This window comes from Schistocerca americana, chromosome 4 (assembly GCF_021461395.2).
Source record: "Schistocerca americana isolate TAMUIC-IGC-003095 chromosome 4, iqSchAmer2.1, whole genome shotgun sequence".
NCBI lineage: Eukaryota > Metazoa > Arthropoda > Insecta > Orthoptera > Acrididae > Schistocerca > Schistocerca americana.
The window spans coordinates 255,380,113-255,399,907 of NC_060122.1; the positions used below are offsets into that span (position 1 = coordinate 255,380,113).

Sequence of the window (19,795 nt, forward strand, 5' to 3'; positions counted from 1 at the left end):
AAGCACATGTAACTAGACGAAAGATAGATGCTCCCTATTTGAAAATTAGAGGGACCTTTTGAGGAAAGCGAAGCAGTTGTATGGATATTAAGATCTCAGATGGAAAGCTAATACTAAGCAAAAAAGGGAAAGCTAAAAGGTGGATGAAATTCACAATCTCTCCAAAAAATTCTGAGACTGATTTTATTTCTAATATTAAGTGGCATCAGCCCAGTAACTACAGTGGCATCTTGAACTACCAACTGTGAAAAACCGATGTAGATTTACCCAGTCAGTTGTTAGTAGGAAGGGTTATGTACTGGACTTATGGTTCTAGTGTGTCAACATTGTTGTGTCACATATTGCAAAGTACCAATGACCTGAATATCTCTAAACGAAGTGTTCAGGATGTTCCCCAGAATGTTTTGAAGAACAGAAAAGTTTGTGCAGAGTTTGCCCCCCTTCACCTTGACTACCAAACAAAATTTTGTGTATACACTGTGACAACTTGATTGAAATGATTAACATGGACGACTCTTTTCTGGAAAGATCATCACTGGTGATGAGATTTGATGTTATCAACATCAATCTACCATAAAACAAGAAGGCGCAGAATGGGTCTCTAATGGTTTGCCAAGAATGAAGAGGCTGTGAATAACTTGTATTCAAGTAGGGGGTATACTATGTACAACATTTAAAAGACAAAAACCACCATCTTGACTTTTTTCTATTTTTTATTAATCCAGTCTTAAAACTTTTGGGCTGATGTAATATGTAGGATGGCTGTACAGGGAAAATGAACTCTTAAGACAATATGTGATGAAGCAAGCTGGGATCTTTTTATTTCCTCTGTTGTTTTGCCATCTGACTCCTTAAATTCATTTGTTTCATTTTTGACTAATTATCATTAAGATACATGAATATAATTTTCATTTTCATGAAAGAGAAAGGTTAGCCCTCAGTTTTAAAGAACAGAACTCCAAATCTAATTTTGTGCTTAGTTTTATGCATGTAATTGATTTTCTAATTTATTTCAACTATTCCTAGTTAGTTCTTTCATTATAGGGTGAAATCAGTAATTGTTCTGTGACTTAAATTCTATTGTTGACTTTCAAACAAATATAAATTCTGTAATAATGATAAAGATTTGGAAAAAGGATCACTAGGATTCTTAAAGTATTTATTAGGCTGTATTAGAAAACATGTTAGCAAAGCCAGCTCTTAATTAATTCTAAAGTAATTTCCAGTTTCATCAAAAGTATTGTTTGTATAACTATATCTGTTAATTTCAGCATTTAAACAAATAATTTGGCTTAACCCTCGTGGTAGAAGGAACTGTTAAAAAGAAACAACTTTTTGATGTATTCAGTTCATTTAATGAGTTATGTTTTAACTGTAATTTCTGTAAATTAAACATCAAACAATGTATAGTTTCAGTACCTATTATTGTGGCGATATATAAAGGCCTGATTTTTGGTCCTGAGACAGTCATTTCACAGCCGAGTTTGAGAAAAGAAATCTGTATTGGTCAGAACAACAACAATGCATCAATCCAACTGTGAAATAAGTGTAACACAACTGGGCCGTGTGTTAAAACAATGACAGTGTTTGTTCAATACATACTATATTATTCTGCAAGAACTGTGAACTTTGTGGTTAGGTTTTCACTGGTCATAGATATTCAACAGTAAACTATTGTAGTAGTATGCTGATGTTTGTCTGCAACCTATTAATGAGGCATACAAAATTTGCCAATAGTTAACTGGCCATGTTATAGTTCTGGGTGGAGATTTCAATTTGCCGGAAATAGACTGGGAGACTCAAACATTTATAACGGGTGGCAGGACAAAGAATCCAGTGAAATTTTTTTAAGTGCATTATCTGAAAACTACCTTGAGCAGTTAAACAGAGAACCGACTCATGGTGATAACATATTAGACCTTCTGGTGTCAAACAGGCCCAAACTATTTGAAACAGTTAACGCAGAACAGGGAATCAGCGATCATAAAGCAGTTACTACATCGATGATTTCAGCTGTAAATAGAAATATTAAAAAAGATAAGAAGATTTTTCTGTTTAGCAAAAGTGACAAAAAGCAGATTTCAGAGTACTTGATGGCTCAACACACAAGTTTTGTCTCAAGTACAGATAGTGTTGAGGATCAGTGGACAAAGTTCAAGACCATCATACAATATGCATTAGATGAGTATGTGCCAAGCAAGATTGTAAGAGATGGAAAAGAGCCACTGTGGTACAACAACTGAGTTAAAAAACTGCTGCGGAAGCAAAGGGAACTTCACAGCAAACATAAACATAGCCAAAGCCTTGCAGACAAAAAAAAAATACCCGAAGCAAAATCTAGTGTGAGGAGGGCTACGTCAGAGGCATTCAATGAATTCGAAAGTAAAGTTCTGTGTACTGACTTGGCAGAAAATCCTAAGAAATTTTGTTCTTATGTCAAAGCGGTAGGTGGATCAAAACAAAATGTCCAGACACTCTGTGACCAAAATGGTACTGAAACAGAGGATGACAAACTAAAGGCCGAAATACTACATGTCTTTTTCCAAAGCTGTTTCACAGAGGAAGACTGCACTGTAATTCCTTCTCTAGATTGTTGCACAGATGACAAAATGGTAGATATTGAAATAAATGACAGAGGGATAGAAAAACAATTAAAATCGCTCAAAAGAGGAAAGGCCGCTGGACCTGATAGGATACCAGTTCGATTTTACACAGAGTACGCGAAGGAACTTGCCACCCCTTCTTGCAGCGGTGTGCTGTAGGTCTCTAGAAGAGTGTTGTGTTCCAAAGGATTGGAAAAGGGCACACGTCATCCCCGTTTTCGAGAAGGGACGTCGAACAGATGTGCAGAACTATAGACCTATATCTCTAATGTCAATCTTTTGTAGAATTTTGGAACACGTATTATGTTCGAGTATAATGACTTTTCTGGAGACTAGAAATCTACTCTGTAGGAATCAGCATGGGTTTCAAAAAAGACGATCGTGTGAAACCCAGCTCGCACTATTCGTCCATGAGACTCAGAGGGCCATAGACACGGGTTCACAGGTAGATGCCGTGTTTCTTGACTTCAGCAAGGAGTTCGATACAGTTCCCCACAGTCGTTTAATGAACAAAGTAAGAGCATATGGACTATCAGACCAATGGTGTGATTGGATTGAAGAGTTCCTAGATAACAGAACACAGCATGTCATTCTCAAAGGAGAGAAATCTTCTGAAGTAAGACTGATTTTAGGTGTGCCACAGTGGGGTGTCGTAGGACCATTGCTTTCACAATGTACATAAATGAGCTTGTGGATAACATCGGAAGTTCACTGAGGCTTTTTGCGGATGATGCTGTAGTATATCGAGAGGTTGTAACAATGGAAAATTGTACTGAAATGCAGGAGGATCTGCAATGAATTGATGCATGGTGCAGGGAGTGGCAATTGAATCTCAATGTAGACAAGTGTAATGTGCTGTGAATACATAGAAAGGAAGATCCTTTATCACTTAGCTACAATATAGCACGTCAGCAACTGGAAGCAGTTAATTCCATAAATTATCTGGGAGTAGGCATTAGCACTCCATCGTTAGGCCACAAGTGGCGCATTGGGACCATCTGACCGCTGTGTCATCTTCAGTTGAGGATGCGGATAGGAGGGGCATGTGGTCAGCACACCGCTCTCCTGGTCATTATGATGGTTTTCTTTTTGACCGGAGTCACTACTATTTGGTCGAGTAGCTCCTTCATTGGCATCACGAGGTTGAGTGCACCACAAAAAATGGCAACAGCACATGGCGGCCTGGATGGTGACCCATCCAAGTGCTGGCCATGCCCGACAGTGCTTAACTTTGGTGATCTCACAGGAACCAGTGTATCCACTGCAGCAAGGCTATTGCCTAGTATGCATTAGGAGTGATTTAAAATGGAATGATCATATAAAGTTGATCGTCGGTAAAGCAGATGCCAGATGGAAGAATCCTAAGGAAATGCAATCCGAAAACAAAGGAAGTAGGTTACAGCACACTTGCTCACCCACTGCTTGAATATTGCTCACCAGTGTGGGATCCGTACCAGATAGGGTTGATAGAAGAGATAGAGAGAGCAACACGCTTCGTTACAGGATCATTTGGTAATCGCGAAAGTGTTACAGTGATGATAGATAAACTCCAGTGCAAGACTCTGCAAGACAGACGCTCAGTAGCTTGGTACGGGCTTTTGTTGAAGTTTTGGGAACATATCCTCACCAAGGAGTTGAGTAGTATATTGCTCCCTCCTGCGTATATCTCACGAAGAGACCATGAGGATAAAATTAGAGAGATTAGAGCCCACACAGAGGCATACCGACAATCTTTCTTTCCACGAACGAGACTGGAATAGAAGGGAGAACTGATAGAGGTACTCAAAGTATCCTCGGCCACATACCGTCAGGTGGCTTGCGGAGTATGGATGTAGATGTAGATGTAGATATTAACTTATTAACTGTGTATATGGGGGGGGGGGGGGGGCTGTGGACAGTGAAAGTAAAGAACTGTGAAACGCAACTGTACACCTGTCGGCTACATCATTTATGTAGTCAGTGTTGAACTTCCACCCCCCATTTTTCAGCTAATTTAACAATGCAGCATGTCAACACCGAGGACTATCAACAAAGAAATAAAGCAGGCAAATGTCACAAATATTATAGAAGGAGAAGATGAAGTAAATTGAGATGAGATGGGAGACATAAGGTATCAAGCAAAATTTGTGACTGGATTTAGGATTTCTTGGTAGAGAGGATGCAGCATATTATCTTGCATGACCCAGAGAAGTGTGTTAAGGACTCTTGCTTTTCAAGTTGCATCTTAATGACGTGGTAGGAAATATTGCCAGTAATCTCAGACTTTTAGCAGATGACACAATTATCTTTACAGGACAACAATGTGAAAAAATAGTTGTTCAAATATAGAGTCAGATCTTGATAAGATTTCACAGTAGTCAAAAGAATACCACTAGATAAGGGACATGAACAAAGATTCCAAAATACAATGGTTGAAGATAGTAAGATAAATAATAAAAGTTACTAAATTAATTTTTCTAACAATCTTTGTTTTAAATTCAACCTTTGCATAAAATCCATTCTCATTGGGAGAACTAATTATGCACGCACATGCAAAATATCTGTTTGGGAAGTTTGTAATAAAAAATTATGTATTGTAGATTCAAGTACACAGTTTTGAATATGGGTGGTCAGCCATGATATAAATAAATATAAATGAGATGTATGTTGCATGAGAAAAATCAACAAAAGTACATATATTGCTGAAATTGGAAAACATGAAAACACTTAAACAAGGAACATGTATCATGGTGGACAGTAAAGGGACTGTCGCTGTTGATGGCAGCATATGGATGCATGAAATTAAGTACAATAAAAAGTGGTTTTCTCTTAAAAAGACTATTTTCTTTATTTTGCTTTGCATATGGATAACAGAAATTAAAGATAACTATTTCTGAGGTAACAATGGATGAATAAATTCAGGAAAAGAGTTTTATTTTGAAGTTGAATGAAACTAGAAATTAAAATACTGGATAAGTTGTCACAGAACAAGTCTTTAATACTTTGACTGCTGCACAATGAGTGATGGATGTTTCACTGCCAGGCACACCTGCAAGCGTGAGTGAGGTTCTGCTGTGGCATCAGTGGGAGACCTTGCTGTGGCCAGCGGTGGCCTTGTGGCAGTCAATGTGTTAATGGTTATAAGAGTAGTTACAGCAAGTGGAAGAATATTATGAACAGTTATTGTCAAAAGCACAAGAAAGCACTAATCAGATAAAATTGAGCAGAGCACAATTAAAATCAGAAATAAGATTTAACAATGAACAGTCTGGAGACAAAATTTATGCATCCCATAGTGAACAACTTGCCAAAATTCATGAAGAAATTAATAAGCAACCCACAGAATACACATCAGAATCCAATGAAACAGAAACTGTTGTTCAAAATGCTTCAGAAAATTTACAAACTTTGAAGAAAAGTGTTGGTAGGAAAGTCAAAAACCAAAGTTCTGGAGCAGAAACATTGATAGAAGACTTAATGCAGTATAAGTTCATACAGATAATGTTCAATATGAAGACAAAAATGTAGACAAAAATTTAACTGAACAAAAATGTTTTAGTATTTGAACCTAACCCTGCAGTTAGTGTTGAAAACAATTACGTGTTGGAATAGGTAGCAGAGAGGAACATTTAGATAATTCAGTTAATGATGTAGAGACTGTTGTTGAGAGTGAAGTGGACAATTTGTATGAGGATACAGTAGACTATCTTAGTGTAGAGACAAATTGCTTTCATGCTGTGAAAGATGAATGTTTACCAGAACTGTTAAAAGAAGATGAACATTCAATCTTAGTTATTGCAAACTGTTTGGAACACGTCAATTGTAAACATTTTGGAACTGTCACTTGCAAACATTTTGTATGGAAAGAAGAGTCTGAATTTTTCAGAACTACATCTGTTTCAGAAGGATTATTAAGATTCTGTAATTGATTACAGCTCAGTTGGTCACTAAAGTATCTGAATGAATTTTTAAGTCGGTTTAAAAGTAGTAGCATATAAGTTTGTAGTAATGCTGTGAATAATGTGGCTTTATGCACAACATCCAATTTTGATACAAAATTTTGTAACTTTGACCCACGTTTTTCAATGACTCATCTGAAATTATGCATAATTACTTTGAAAAAATACTGTGGCAGTGTTAATGAAGTAACCCATCTGCATGAAATTCAAGATTCTGAGAACAGATATTGTAGTTCTGAGTTAAAACTTGTTTGAAGGAGAGAGAGAGAGAGAGAGAGAGAGAGAGAGAGAGAGAGAGAGAGAGAGAGAGAGCAATTATAATCTGTAAAAGCAGAGTTACGTGAGTTTGTCTTCAAAGCTCATGTAGTCTCTGTGTGAGGGCAAATTTAGAGGAAAGATTAACAGCAGAATAACAAAGTAAAGTACAGTAATTTGTAACAGTTAAGAGATGAAAGAAAACACATGATAAACTAATGTGTAACAATGAAGCATAGTGACGCATGCAAATTTGTATTCATAAGTGAGAAAATTATTTTTTGCTTTACTTTGTTTGCTATACGGACTGTAATTTTTTACTACGATTTGGTAATGTTAGGATTTATATTACAATATACAGTACAGTTAATAATCTTGCTAATGGTTATTTGAATGATTAAGTACCATGTTCTGACTGAACTGATTAATGACTTGGTATGATTTGGGTACGAGTAGTAGTGAACTTTCAGATATTTAATATTCTTCTGTCTTATTTACATTTTACATTGAAAAAAAGATCAGCTATGCTGTGCAATTTTTCAAACTAATTTATGTAGCAGGAAATATATAATATTTGTGGTTACCTTGAGGTAATTTGCAAAATTGTGTTCATTATTGGAAAGATTATTGTTAGACAGGGTGCTTAGTTTGGTTTCTACTGGTATGTTTCAGTAATAAAGCTAATGATTAATGGAAGAATAAAGGACTTATTAAATGTAGTATTGGAAGCAGAGATCTGAATGAAATTGTTTTCATGAATAATAACTATTTTCACTCATTCCATATGTAGTGTGAAGTTTATGTCAACCACTGCAGTAAAACACGTTTATGAAACATAATTTAATATAAATTAATCTAATATAAACCTAATTAAAAAGAAACTAGCATTATTTGCTCTTGTCCTGTTCTGTGTGAAGTGGGTGATGGTGAAAATATACTAATGTTTTACCTGAAAATGTTACCTGTAGTAAGGTAACAAGGAAGTAAATGTTATTATATTACTGTCATTTGAATAGAAATCATCTTTCAGATGTAGAAACATGCCTACCAACTTTTGTTTTTGTTGCACACCTCCTTCTTGGTGTTGAGATTCCCCCCCCCCCCCTTTAGTGTATGATACAGTATGACATCACAGAATAGAAGTAAGCAAGGTATGCCAGTTTTTTTTATTTCCATTTCCATTGTCATTCATTCCAAGAAAATATCATACAGCTGTGCAGTTGAAATTTATTTTGACTAAATCTCCCATAAACCTCCCTTAAACTCATAGTGAGATATTGGCAATCTCACATAAAACCATAATCAAATGTTGGTCACCCTAGTGTAAGGTGAGAGTTTGCTGTTGTTGGTGATGTTATGAAGTGATTTTCAAGGTATTGAGAATATATTATGAGAGGATAGGATAAATACAAAGTGTTAGGACTTTAGGATGATGACAATCGTGGTGGTGGTGGTGGTGATTTATGTGAGTAATAATGACTCTTTTGGTGTATTGGGGACAAATATGATATTGGTTCAGGAAACAATTGGTTAGGGACTCTGTGTAGTGTATGGTAGCAGGCGTCACTGTTGCTTGATATATGGGAAATATTATTCGAAAACAAAATATTACTTGTACTACAGAAAGAAAGCTGAATATTGATGAACTAAGTGGTTGTGTGTGTGAGTTGTGCTTCTGTGAGTTTTTTACACTTCGGAAGAAGGCCTTGTGGCCAAAAGCTCAAATGTATAGCAATCTCTTTGTTGCGCCTGTCTGTAACTCAACGTTTCCTTTATACAGTGAGTAGCAATCTATCTTTCCCATAATACTGTGATAATTCCATGCTAGTCTTTCCATTGTTTAAGTATTGAAAAATATATTTATGCGTTGTTAAATGTATGTAAATGTAATATGATTTGTATTGTTTTGTCTAGAACATGTGAATTTCATTTGGAAATACACATGGGAACCTCATTTGCAGATATACACTTCGTATGTTATGTGCTTGGCATGCACAGGGTCTCAAGCTGCGGTAGCGCTGTTTCTGTTTTCATTTTCTGTCCATCAGCTTCCACTCTCTATGAATCTATCAGTGTTGTTGCTTTCTGTTTGTACTCTCTCTCTCTCTCTCTCTCTCTCTCTCTCTCTAGTATTCGAAGAATAGTAATATCAGCTTAGCTCTCGTGAATCTTTTGTTACTCACTGGCAATATCAATAGTTTAAATATGTTGCTAGTATCATGTATTGTGAATCAATCTTCAGTACAGCCATAGAATGATTTGGTGATCTTAATATTATTTGTACAGTTATGACAAGTCCTGACGTTCTTATCCTTTTCTGTGCATGCATACACATCTACATGTTCAATTTTACATCTTCTCAGTACCTTAAGTAGAGTTATGTGAATTTTTTTCAGCAATAGAGTTCCTTACAGTGCTGTGGGGCATGACCACAGCCGTCCTTTCTGCCAATCTGCATTTTGAGTTTGTATTAGTGGCAGTTGCCACTGGACGCTACTCAACTATATTTTTTGAGTCCACCACTTTTATATTCTTACCTTCTTGCCGTGTAACTGAGGCAATTCCTTATTTGCTCTCCTTTTGAAGATGAATAGTTTAGACTGAACTCCTCCAACAGCACCAGACTATCTATCTTCCCTTCCATCTACAAATTTTGTGGCACTGTGCTTCCCTTATTGCACTGTCTAATCAACACTCTTCTTCTGTGGTTTTATTGTGGAATGTCAATTTTGTTTTCTTCATACATATTTAGTGTTATAATTTTATGGTTACTCATACTTGATGAACTACTGTTTGTAAGAAAAAACAGAAATTGACAAAAACTGTGAAACAATATGTACATACCAAAGTAAAAAATACTTATGATGGTTGATGAAACCCACAGTTTTTACTATTCTAACTTTGTTTTTGCAAATTGAACTGTAACACTGTGTAATTTTTAATTTCTTGTTTATGTACAGATCTTTGCTGAAACCTTCAATTTGAACTCTCTTACTTTATTTTTAGGTGTGTCTAGATAGTAGGACTTTTCTTATGTGTAGGACGACATGTTTATCTTTTTAATGATACTCAAAGAATATTTATTTGTAATTACTTATTCGTAATTATTATTTATGTGTAATTATTACTTTAAATTTGTCATCTAATTAAGGAAAAAAGTTTATTCAGAAATCTGTAAAGGCTATACTTCTTTCCACTGCTAGGATAAACCCAGCAGTTTTCTATTGCTTACGTATGACCGTCAGTGCCACACGAAACTAATGTAATGATGTTTTTGTAGCTAATGTTTCACTGATACAAGAGATATTGAAAGTACCAACTAAAAGTATGAGAAAAATAAACACACTGGAAGAAATGTTATGAACCACTATCCAGGACTTAGAAACGGTGAAGTGAAACTGAGGCACTCATGCTAGACTGTTATAATGGACATTAAACAAAAGAAAAAATCGTCATAATACTAAAACAAGGACAAGAAAGTATGTAACATTTACAGAAAGTAATGACATACTTTGTACTTTTGTAAAAGAGAAACATACTTTTATATATGACCAAACACTTTTAAGAGACTGTGATGTGCAATGCATTGAAGGAGCTTATTAATTCAACTAACTTTGTTAAGGAGGTTGTGTTACATGATCATATACTTTGCCATGTTTGATTGCATTGAAATACACACTGAAAAGCCAAAGAACTGGCCTAATATTGTGTAGGGCACCCGCAAGAACACAGTAGTGCCACAACATGATGTGGCATAGACTCGACTAACATCTGAAGTAGGGCTGGAGGGAACTGAAACCATGAATCCTGCAGGGCTGTCCATAAATCCCTAAAAGTATGAGGGAGTGGAGATCTCTTTTGAACAGCACATTGTGAGGCATCCCACCTATGCTCAATAACGTTCAAGTCTGCGGAGCTTGGTTGCCGGCGGAAGTGTTTAAACTCAGAAGAGTGTTCCTGGTGCCACTCTGTAGCAATTCTTGACGTGTGGGGTGTTGCATCATCCTGCTGGAATTGCCCAAGTACATGGGAATGCACGATGGGCACAAATGAATGCAGGTCATCAGACAGGATGCTTACGTATGTGTCACCCATTGGAGTCATATCTAGACATATCAGGGGTTCCATATCACTCCAACTGCACACGCCCACACCATTACAGAGCCTCCATCAGCTTGAAAAGTTGTCTGTTGACATGCGGGGTCCATGGATTCTTGAGGTTGTCTCCATACCCATACACGTCTATGCACGCAATACAATTTGAAATGAGACTTGTCTGTCCAGGCAACATGTTTTCAGTCATCAACAGTCCAATGTCAGAGTAGACAGGCCCAAGTGGGGCCTAAAGCTTTGTCAGAAGTGCACAAGTGGGCCTTCAGCTCTGAAAGCCCATATCAATGATATTTCATTGAATGGTTTGTACAATGACACTTATTGATAGCCCAGCATTGAAATTTGCAACAATTTGATTAAGGTTGCACTTCTGTCACATTGAACGATTCTCTTCAGTCATCATTGGTCCTGTTCTTGCATGATCTTTTTTCAGCTGCAGCAATATTGGAGATTTGATGTTTTACTAGATTCCTGATATTTATGGTAAACTCATGAAATGATCATATGGGAAAATCCCCACTTCATTGCTACCTTGGAGAGGCTGTGTCCCATTGCTCCTGCACCAACTATAACACCACATTCAGACTCACTTAAATCTTTACATCCTGCCATTGTAGCAGCAGTAACCAATCTAACAATTGAGCCATACACTTGTTGTCTTATACATGTCTTGCCAACTGTAGTGCCATATTCTGCCTGTTTACATATCTCTGTATTTAAATATGCATAGCTGTACCAGTTTCTTTGGTGCTTCAGCATATGTGTATAATAGATATATTGTACTAATTGGATTACCATTATAGTTGATAATCACAGTTTTGGTACAGAGAAAAATAAAATGCTATTTTGGAATTAAAGTTAAATACACTGAAGTGCTAAAGAAACTGGTATAGGCATGTGTATTCAAATGCAGAGATATGTAAACAGGCTGAATATGGCACTGCAGTTGGCAATGCCTATATAAGACAACAAGTGTCTGGGTCAGTAGTTAGATTAGTTACTGCTGCTACAATGGCAGGTTATCAAGATTTAAGTGAGCTTGAATGTGGTGTTATAGTTGAGGCAGGAGTGATGGGACACAGCATCTCCGAGGTAGCGATGAAGTGGGGATTTTCCCATATGACCATTTCATGAGTGTACCACGAATATCAGGAATCCAGTAAAACATCAAATCTTGATACATCAGCAGCCACAAAAATATCCTGCAAGAATGGTACCAACAATTACTGAAGAGAATCGTTCAATGTGACAGAAGTGCAACTCTTCAGCAAATAGCTGCAATTTTCAATGCTGGGCCATCAACAAGTGTCAATGTGCAAACCATTCAATGAAATATCATTGATATGCAATTCTGGAGCTGAAGGTCCACTTGTGTACCCTTGATGACTGCATGGTACAAAGCTTTATGCCTCGCCTGGGCCATCAACACTGACATTGGACTGTGGACGACTGGAAACATGTTGCCTGGTCAGTTGAGTCTCATTTCAAATTGTATCACATGAATGGATGTGTACGGGTATGGAGACAACCTCATGAATCCATGGTCCTTGGATGTCAGCAGGGGACTTATTAAGCTGGTGGAGGCTCTGTAATGGTGTGGGCGTGTGCAGTTGGAGTGATATGGGACCGAAATGATAATTAAATGGACACCCTAGCTGCAAACAGGTGTTGATATACTTCGTTGGGGACATGTTGAAAATGTGTGCCCCGTCTGAGTATGAGGGGCAAACATCTAGTAGGCGCACTACGAATGTAGTGGTGTGGACATGTTGGGAATGTGTGTCTCACGGGGAGCATGCAAGGGATAAGTCCCTGCAGGCACACTATCGTCTGTGCCCTCGGTGGCTCAGATGGATAGAGCATCTGCCATGTAAGCAGGAGATCCCGGGTTTGAGTCCCGGTCGGGGCACACATTTTCAGCATGTCCCCAATGAAATATATCAATGCCTGTTTGCAGCTAGGGTCTCCATTTAATTATTATTTCATTTCTAGCAAAGCTGTGTGGTCATCGACGGTAACTGTTCTTTCGGGAACAGATACTACCGTCATATATAGTTGATATAGGACCCCTGATATTGTTTTGTTTGGTTTTAGGCCGCAAAAAACAACTGGAGTCATACACACCCAAGTCAAAACTAGAGAACACACAGATGAGATAAAAACTATATGTCAGTCCCAATGGACAGAATAGGATACAGTTAAACAGGGCATGTGGAAAAAGGGCTTAAAAAAAACACCATGCAAAAAATGGAGGTCCAAAACTAAAAATTCAGTAGTCTTTGCCATATTGCTTCAGTGGATAAAAAGTAAAACATGGTTGACAGCCCGCACATCATTCGCTAAAACGGCTGATAAATCAGATGGCAAACCCAAGCTGGAACGTAAAGTGGTAAAAACAGGGCACTCCAGCAGGAAGTGGCGGACAGTTAAAATCTGGGCGCAATGGTGGGGCAGTGCCACTGAGCAAATGACGATGGCTAAAAAGGTAGTTCCCAATAAGCAGCCGAGTTAAAATAATCTCCTCCCGACAGGAGGGCCGAGAGGAGGTTGCTCAAGGTGCTGGGTGAGGCTTAATAAGCCAAAGCTTATTCCCATGAAGGGATGCCAAAGGGACACGGGTGAATGGTGTGACTCAAGCCACCATACCAGCCGGGCATGAATCATATGTTCCACCACGCAGCTTGTAAGATGGATGGGACGGTAGCTATAAGGAAGGTTTTTGTCCTTACTGGGCTTAGGTCTGGGTATGATGGTGGCTTCATGCCAACGGCCAGGAAATGTGCCCTCAGCTCAGATGCAGTTGTATGTGTTAAGCAGAAAGTGCTTGCCCGCAAGAGAGAGGTGCTGCAACATCTGAATGTGGATAGCGTCAGGCCCTGGGGCAGAGAACCGGGATGAACTGAGAGCATGATCTAGCTCCCTCATAGCATTGTAGCACTCATGATTGGGTGAAGAGAAGGGTATTGCCTCAGCCTCCTCCACTCGTTTCCAATGGATGAAGGCAGGGTGATAGTGGGAAGAGCTCGAAACTTCACAAAATGGCAGCCCAGGGTGTTGGAGATAGCTTCAGGATCTACGATGACATTGTCAACGACTGTCAGGCCAGAAATGGGGGAATGGATCTTGGTTCCAGAGAGCCATCAGAGGTTGGCCCACATGACAGAAGAAGGTGTGGAACAGTTAAAAGAACTAGCTCTTTTGCTATCTCGAAGAACTCGACAACACTTTGCACACATCTGTTTATAGTGAATACAGTTTTCCAGTGTAGGGTGGCAGTTAAAAATGTGGAGAGCACATCTCCGTGCGTGAACTGCGTTGCAGCATGCCTCAGTCCACCAAGGGACTGGTACACAACGTGGTAAAGAGAAAGTGCAAGGAATGGAAGGTTCTGCAGCAGTAGTGATAACGTTGGTGAGGTAGTCCACCTTGTCATCACAACTGAGGAAATCCTGTTCTCCGAAGGTTGCCACGGAGGAGTAAAGCTGCCAGTCAGCCTTAGCAAGCTGCCATTTGGGCATGTGGATGGGTAGGAGTCAGCAGATGGAGAGCACATGGGAAATGGTTGCTTGAATAGGCATCAGAAAGAATGGACCACTCAAGACAATGGGCAGTCTGGGCAGTGTAAAAGGATAGGTCCAAATGGGAATAGGTGTGCAAGGAGTCAGAAAGGAAAGTGGGTTCTCCAGAGTTAAGGCAGAAGAGGTTGATTTGGTTAACAAGGTCAGCCAAGAGGGCACCCCTCTTTCAGGTCCTGAGAGTACCCCAAAGGGGATGATGTGCATTAAAGTCACTGAGTAGCAAAAATGGGGGAGGTAGCTGCCCAGTAAGCTGAAGGAAGTCTGCCCTGGTGACACTGAAGGACAGAGGTACATAAATGGTACAGAGGGAGAAAGTCAGGTGGGAAAGGAAAAGGCGAATGGCAACAGCTTGAAGACCGGTAGTCAGGGAGATGGGTTGACTATGAAGGTCATCCCATATGAGCAGCATAACGCCTCCATTAAATGGGATGCCAACCTCAGGGAGAAGGTCAAAACAAATTGGTAAATAATGTGGAAGCTCAGAGCGGTCTTGAGGGCTCAATTTCGTTTCCTGAAGGTGGAGTACAAGGGGATGCTGCGATGCTAGAAGCAGCCATCAATCCTCTTTTGTGGGACCAAAGGTCACAAACGTTCCATTGGAGGACAGTCATGAGGAGGAAGAGATGTAGAGGTGTCAACCCGGTGGCTGCCGAGGGACAGCCGATGAAGAGTCGCTATGGCACAGAAACAGGAAGATCCTGCTCCTGGGGTCCACAGAAGCATTGGCTTGCTTGTGCAGTCAGTCTGTGGAGTCGAATGCTAAAAAACAGTGGGTGGTGCTTGCCGGCGAGACAGAGGCCGCCTGGGCTAAGTAACCACGTGGCGACACCATCGAGCAGGATCTAAGAGGTGGTGAAGGAGAAGACTGTTTGTCTTTAGTGGACTTCTTTGAGCCCTTCTGGTTAGAGGAAGACTTGGGTGTTGTTTGGCTGGAGGGATGGAGGATATCTTCTTGGGAGTACTGCTTCTATCTTTTCCTGCCTGCCAGTTGTGTAGTGGGTAGCTTCGCACATTTAGGCGAGAGTTTGACCATTTGTTGCACAGCAGGACTGGAGGACAGTGAAGCTACCTTGACAATGGGTGACTTCACAACCTCAGAGCCAAATTTGAAGATGCATGTCTGCATGGCCATGTTCTTCATGGAGTGAGGGGTAACAAGAACTGAACTATAGGTGCCATACGGGTGAACACAGGGTTTGTGACTAGCCAGTAACTTGCGGGTTTGTGACTAGCCAGTAACTTGCGAGCTACTGGGTAAGGCACGTTTTCCTGCACCCGAAACTCTTGGACAGCCTGCTCATCTACACTCATGCTCATGAATTATGGATAATTGCAGAATGTGGTGCCACACAATGTGGCACTACACAAAACTCGCGCTAATAGCATAGGCACATAGGGAACACACATGACACAGATCTGTAAGTCCACGGTATTGGTGATAAGATGAGAAAACCATTCCGAAACTCGTGCTAAAAATGTCACTGTTTCCTGTGCATGTACCCTGACATCAATATGGGATATGATCACCATACACACGTACACAGACCACACAATGGGTTGGCATACTCTGGATCAAGTGGTCGAGCAGCTGCTGGGATATAACCTCCCATTCTTGCACCAGTGCCTGTCGGATCTCCTAAAGCGTTATAGGGGTTTGAAGACATGCAGTGATAAGTTGACCAAGAGCATCCCAGATGTGCTTGATGCCATTTAGATCTGGAGAACAGGCAGGCCATTCCATTCGCCTGATATCTTCTGTTTCAAGGTACTCCTCCACAATGGCAACTCAGTGAGGCCGTGCGTTACCATCCATCAGGAGGAAGGTGGGACCCACTGCACCCCTGAAAAGGTGGACATACTGGTGCAAAATGACATCCCAATACACCTGACCTGTTACATTTCCTCTGTCAAAGACATGCAGGGGTGTTCATGCACCAATCATAATCCCACCCCACTACATCAAACTGCGACTTCCATAGAGGTCCGTTTCAAGGACATTAAGGGGTTGGTATCTGGATCCTAATCATGCCAGATGAAAACACAGTGAGAATCACTGTTCAGACTCTGGACTCGTTCGTGAACATAACCTGGAACGACTGTTCCTATTACCATGTACTATGTTCTTGACAACAGGCTTTACAGGTTCTCCTGTGACCAGGGGTCAGTGGAATGCACCTTGCAGGTCTCCAGGCAAACAAACCATGTCTGTTCAGTCGTTTGTAGACTGTGTGTCTGGAGACAACTGTTCCAGTGGCTGAGATAAGGTCCCAAGCAAGGCTACCTGCAGTACTCCATGGCCATCTGTGGGCACTGATGGTGAGATATCACTCTTCTTGTGGACTTCCCATGCTGCAGTGCCTGGACATGTTTCCTGTGTACTGGAATCATTGCTATAATCTTGAGATCACACTTTGTGGCACACAGAGGGCTCGTGCTACAACCTGCTGTGTTTGACCAGCCTCCGGTCGCCCTAGTATTCTACCCTAGATAACGTCATGAATATGTGTTCTTTGAGCCATTTTCAACACACAGTCACCATTAGCATGTCTGAAAACATCTGCACACTTACTCGCTGTACTGTATTCTGACATGCACCAACACACCTCTGCATATGTGGACTGCGGCCAGCGCCACCGTGTGACGACTGCAGGTCAAATGCACCGCATGGTCATACCCCGAGGTGATTTAAACCTGCAAACCACCACCAGGGTGTTGTTTCACCATGTATCAGCATTATCCTTAATTTATGAGCATGAGTGTAGATACACGGAACAATCCCAGGAGGAGGCAGCATGGCCACCATTGCAGTTGATACAGTGGGGAGAAGGAGGCGGACATTCACCCTCATGTGCATCCCTGCCACACGTTACACATGTGGCTGGGTGTCAACAAGACATTCTAGTGTGATGGAACTGATGACACTGGTAGCAGCGCATCAGACTCAGAATGTACGGCTGGACTGTGATGATTTTATAGCCTGCTTTAATCTTGTACAGCAGCATCACCCTATCAAAGGTGAGGAAAAGAGTGTGGGTGGGCACCAAGGAGGAACCAACCTTTTTCATTACACGATGGACAGCAATGACACTCTGATCAGAGAGGTAGGATTGTATTTGGGCCTCAGTTAGACTGTCAAGCAGCCTGGTGTAAATTACACCATGGGAAAAATTCAAAGTTCTATGTGCCTCGACATGAACAGGGCAGCTGTGGAGAAGCAAAGCAGCAAGTAGTTGTTGTGCTTGAGAATCAGATGCTGTCTCCAAAAGCAAAGTGCCATTCTGTATATGAGAGCAGGATCTCACAGGGCCAGCAATTGCATCGACACCTTTCTGAATAATAAACGGATTGACCGTGGCGAGGTCTAGGTGCTTTAGTCTGGATCCGCGCTGCTGGTATGGTCGCAGGTTCAAATCCTGCCTCGGGCATGGATGTGTGTGATGTCCTGACGTTAGTTAGGTTTAAGTAGTTCTAAGTCTAGGGGACTGATGACTTCAGATGTTAAGTCCCATAGTGCTTAGAGCCATTTGAACCATTTTTTTGACCGTGGCGAAGGACTGATGATCTTCAGTACGTGATACCACAAGGAACCGTGGGGCAGTGGGAGGGATCTCCAAATCAGTAGCCTCATTACGTTTATGTTTCATTGACATCAATGGAGAGGAAATCCCCATGATTGCCAGCATCTCTGATGGAGCGCTCATTCCACTGGGGGACCCCTTCACAAGGGGGCGCACCCGCCTTAGGTGATTGGTCACTCCTCAGGTGACACCTCCCGAACATCTGATGGAGGGACCAATGGGCAATCTGAGAAGGTCACAGCTCAGGCAATCACCCCTCCTTGGGCCTGGCCTGTACCAGGGGGTATGTGCGAACCCTACCTGTCGACCCGGACTCAGAATTATGCATTATCCAGTCACCTTTTATGCATCAGACGCATGGGCCAGCCTTCAGGAGTGCACAGAGAAGAAGAAGAAAAAAGAGGATCCTCAAACACCGAAGCAGAGGGATGAGAGGAGAAGGGAAACAAAGAAAGGAAAAGGGAGCCAAAAAGAAAGTTGAGACTCTTCGCAGGTCAGCGACAAAATGCAGAACATTCCCAATAATACCCCACACTTGTTCCCCCAGGGAGAGGAGAAAGAATAGCAAGAGGATAGACATACAGCACAGAAGGGAAAAAGTGCTGCAAAGGCTGGGGCCCTGTGGCAGCCAAGCACGAACCCACCAACAAGTGGTGAGCCCCCTAGGAGTTATGCAAGCATCCTGTCTGATCACCTGCATCCATTCATGTCCATTGCACATTCTGATGTGCTTGGGCAATTCCAACAGGACAATGTCACACCCCACACATCCAGAATTGCTACAGAATGGCTCTTCTGAGTTTAAACACTTCTGCTGGTCACCAAACTCCCAAGACATGAACATTATTGAGCATATCTTTGTAAGCCTTGCAACATGCTATTCAGAAGAGATCTCCACCCCTTCATGCTCTTACAGATTTATGGACACCACTGCAGGATTCATTGTGTCAATTCCCTCCAGCACTGCTTCAGACCTTAGTCGGGCCCATGCTATGTTGTGTTGCGGCACTTCTGAGTGCTAAAGCAACCTGACACAGTATTAGGCAGGTGTACCAGTTTCTTTGGCTTTCCAGTGTAATACTGTAATAGACTTGATGTCATTCCATGTACTTTAGAGATTTATACTGTTTTGTTAAAGGGAGATGTTCTGCATATCATGGTAACTATATCTTATGCAAGACTATAAATTTTGATTTGTTCTTACTGAGATGGAAAGATTGCACATTTAACATAACACAATCAATACAAAACACACCTTTTGGGAATCAAATCATGTTTGTGTATTAATTTATCCACTTGCTGTTGCGCAGAATTGTGAACTATTTTCAATGCACTTTTTAAGTATGCCAGTCTCTTAAAATAAATTATATATATTTAAAAAACGAGATCATTATGATTTTAACTTCACAGTGCTACATTGTACAACACTCTGTAATATACCATACAACAATTTACCAATTTTGCTATTTTTTAATATATGTCGTAACATATAGGTAGTAATTATTTTTCTTGTGAAGAAGGGTTCAAATTTTATTAATATTATTTTTCAAACTTGTGTTATTTGGAGAGTAAATATGCACATAACTAGGGCGAATGACTTAAGTTTACAAGTTTAAATCTTACATTGCTCTGTTAAGATAACAATTTTTAAAGAATTATGGCTTATGTTCTAAAACAATATTTTGCAAAATATCAACATAATATGTTAGTTCAGTTTATGAAATTTTTAT

General features: G+C 40.4%; 1 non-coding gene and 1 pseudogene across 1 annotated transcript; one reads left to right on the forward strand and one right to left on the reverse strand.

Annotated features, from left to right (window-relative positions):
* Window positions 1-3,765: 3,765 nt before the first annotated feature.
* On the reverse strand, window positions 3,766-3,883 carry LOC124614629 (annotated as a pseudogene).
* Window positions 3,884-12,743: 8,860 nt separating this feature from the next.
* Window positions 12,744-12,818, forward strand: Trnat-ugu. Its single transcript has one exon. It is a non-coding gene; the product is annotated as a tRNA-Thr (tRNA).
* The last annotated feature ends 6,977 nt before the right edge of the window (window positions 12,819-19,795 follow it).